Here is a 3,763-nt window from a genome sequence, read left to right as displayed (position 1 = left end):
ATGTCGGGGGTTTAAGTGGAGACAAAATGTTTTGAGAATGATGTACAAACACGCTTTGCACAATTGATGTGTGTATGGATTGCGATGACAGTTGTATGAGCCCCTAATAAAATGTTTTAAAAAAAAATCAGATCACTCAAATCAGCTGGTTAGTTTGGTACATGAGCTGCTTTAAAGGTACTTTTCCCCATTGAATTATCTAGTTTTTCTCATTTGCCATATTTTCCTTGAAAATTAATAACTAGTTTGAATAAAATGTACACTGAACAAAGAATGTGTCAAACATGATTTAAATCTTACAGCCCATCCTTTCAAAAAATCCACATTTACATCTCAGCTGTGAGTTACAGTTTAACCATATTAACTAAATGCAAAACAATTGAAAATTTAAAGAAACTTTTTGGGCCAGTATACTTAGGTAGCTCTTATGCATTTATCTTCTCCGCAAACATATGATGTCTCTTCTTGTGTGTTGTAGTATGGAAGGCATTACATTCAATTCCATTTCATGATGCCCCAATGAAAGGTTATACCTGTTTCCATCAGTTTTTGTGAAACCAAATTTGCATTTTTCATACCTATTATAGCGAATATTTTTTTCTTTGAGAATCATGGTCACAGTCACTGTTAATATTGAAAGGCAGCAGGCATCGGTGTTATTCATTATGTAGTACTGGTAGACCTCATTCTTCACAAATGAAGCAGCTTTCCTTCCATTCTTCTGAACATGATCTTCGTTCATTCTCTCCAAAGCTTCTATCTCAGCTGAGAAATCGGCTTCATTATCTGCTGAGATGTTTAAGCCTGAAACAGCATTAAAGTGTTCTCATGCACTGAGAGCTTCCATAACTCCTCCTTTCTGGAAAAACTGGGAGACATTCCTACAGTCCCAGAACAGGAATTCCAGGCCATGAGGATGAGTTGGTTCTACAGACTGACTGACATGAATCACCCAGACCTTTCCAGCATGCCACAGCATATTCGACTCACTGATGTCAGGATGGACCAGTGTACATTCATTGTATAACCACTGCATCATATCAAGAGTTTGATAGTGAGCATTTTTCTATTCTTCACTACTGAAGTTTACTTCTTTTAAGTTAGGAGTGGGAACTTTGATCATGGCTAATGATAAACAACTGAAATGTGTTTCTTGAGCATGACAACTATTGGACAAGGAATTCTAGTGCTCTGCATTCATATGAGATTGTGTTTTTCTTTTTCTGTCCACATGTGGATGGTATTCTGTGGATTTAATTTACTGAAGCGATCTTTAAACCTCTAATCACCTTTAATATATTTGTCACAATTCTTAAACTCATTAAGGGTTGTCTTAAATACCTTGATGGCACATTCTGTAGGTACAACTTTACTATCTTTCTTTTCATCCTTCATGCTCCCTCCATATGCATGAAAGACAAGAGATCCCCTTCCTGTACTAATACAGCCATTGATTGTCTCCAATACTCCAGAGTTGACCATTGTATACATAAGTAAATGTGTCTTAGGATCGACTACTTTTTCAGCAGTAAAATGCTCTTTTTTTCTCATGCAAAGCCTGCACTATTTTATGATTTGGGGGTTTGTTCCACTTTGTTCTCCTACTCTACTCAGGACTCTCTTTTGTGATCCCTTTCAGAGTAATTAGCAGTGGTAGCTGGGCACTATGCAGTTCTTCTCATCTCAGTTTCATGGAGGCTGAGGTTGACTGCAGTCCATTCTTCATCTGGACTAATTTTTCCTTATGTCTTCCATTATCTTCATTCACATTTTATGGTACATTTGTGCTGTCTCGGCTGGGGTGGTGGGTGGGTAACAAAGAACAAGGAGGTAGGGTAAACACTACTAGCATCTGGGTGGGCCCACTATTGCTTGGCATAGCTGTGATCCAGAAAGCCAAGGTCCACTTCTTTGGGGCATTGAAAGCTTGAAGAGCAAGAAAGGGCCCATGCACCCTGCAGAAGTCTGGAAGTCCCTCTGCCCACACCTGTAAACCATGGCAATAAACTGACAACAATTTTGACTATGGGTAGCACATGGTACGTTACCACCGTCTGGCCCTGCAATCAGCCCAGACTAAACCGTAGTACCACTTCCTTTGTTTTGAAGGCTTTGTTTCACCCACCCCATTGAAAGGATTTCTTGTTAAAAATCTTCCGATGTTGAATGACATTTGACTTCCAAATATAAGATTATCAACATTTAATACAACAAACAATTTCTTTGCTGTGTGAAATGTCTGATGTGCTGTAAGGCAGTGCTTTCGGCTAAAAGCTTTACCCCACTCACACCATACATAAGGTTAATTCTCCAGCATGAGTTCGCTGATGAACAGCCAACCCATCCTTCCTGATAAGGGATTTTCCATATTTGCCACATACATGGGGTCTCTCTCCAGTATGAGTTTGTTGATGAATGATAAGCTAACTCTTCCAGGTAAAGGCTTTTCCAGATTCACAATGTACAAAGGGTTTCTTTCCAGTATGAATCAGCTGATGAACAGTGAGCTTACTCTTCCTGACAAAGGCTTTTCCATATTCACCACATACATGGGGTTTCTTTCAAGTATGAGTTCGCTGATGAACAGTGAGCTTACTCTTCCTGTTAAAGGCTTTTCCACTTTCACAACATGCATAAGGTTTCTCTCCAGTATGAGTTCACTGATGATCAGTAATCTCATTCTTCCAGGTAAACACTTACACATTCACCACATACATGGCGTTCTCTCCAGTAAGAGTTCTCTGATGAACACTGAGCTCCAATCTTCCTGATGAAGGCTTTTCCATATTCACCACATACATTGGGTTTCTCTCCAGTAAGAGTTTGATGATGAACAGTGAGTTTCTTCTGCCTTTCCATATTCACCACATATATAGGGTTTTCCATATTCACCACATATAATGAGTTTCACTCCAGTATTATTTCGCAGTGAAACCATTCTTCCAGGTAAAGGCTTCTCCACATTCATCACATACATAGGGTTTGTCTCCAGTATGAGTTCACTGATGATCAGTGAGCTTACTCTTCCAGGTAAAGGCTTATCCACATTCACCATATACATGGAGTTTCTTTCCTGTGTGAAATGTCTGATGTGCTGTAAGGTATTGTTTCTGAGTGAAAGCTTTACCGCAGTTATCATGTACATAAGGTTTTCCTCCAGTGTGAGATCGCTGATGATCAGTGATGTTCTTCTTCCATAAAAAGGTTTTTCCACATTCACCATAGACATGGGTTTTCTTTCCTGTGTGAAATATCTGAAATGCTATAAGGCGTCGCTTCTGGCTGAAAGCTTTACCACACTCACCATATACATAAGGAGTTTCTCCAGTATCATATACATAAGGAGTTTCTCCAGTATGAGCTCGTAGAAGAGTTTTCAGATGTGCTATTTGAAAAGCATTTGCCATATTAAACATATACATAGGGTGTCTCTCCAGTATGAGTTCGCTGATGAGCAGAGAGATCACTGTTCCTGTTAAAGCCTTTCCCACACTCACTGTATACACAGGGGGTCCCTGCCACATGAGTTTTCTGAAGATCCTTCCGGTATGAATTACTGTGATAAGCTTTGCCACATTCCAAGCATGAATATGTTTTTTGTCCTTTATATGCTGTTTGATAATGTGTAGTGAGTTTGAATACTTTGTTGAATTTTTGCCCACACTGACTGCATTCATAAGTCTTATCTAGCATATGAACGAACTGATGCTCACAGAGGTAAGACTCCTGGAAGAAGGGTTTCCCACATTTATCACCAATGCAT

The 3,763-nt window shown here is 39.4% G+C and overlaps 1 pseudogene; it reads right to left on the bottom strand.

Annotated features, from left to right (window-relative positions):
* Positions 1-656: 656 nt before the first annotated feature.
* On the bottom strand, positions 657-1,551 carry LOC123521713 (annotated as a pseudogene).
* Positions 1,552-3,763: the final 2,212 nt, after the last annotated feature.

Source organism: Echinops telfairi, unplaced genomic scaffold (assembly GCF_000313985.2).
Source record: "Echinops telfairi isolate 266 unplaced genomic scaffold, ASM31398v2 ScPeMD7_43;HRSCAF=161, whole genome shotgun sequence".
Classification (NCBI taxonomy): Eukaryota; Metazoa; Chordata; class Mammalia; order Afrosoricida; family Tenrecidae; genus Echinops; species Echinops telfairi.
The sequence above is the reverse complement of the archived record's forward strand: the minus strand, read 5'-3'. Positions and strand labels throughout refer to the sequence as shown.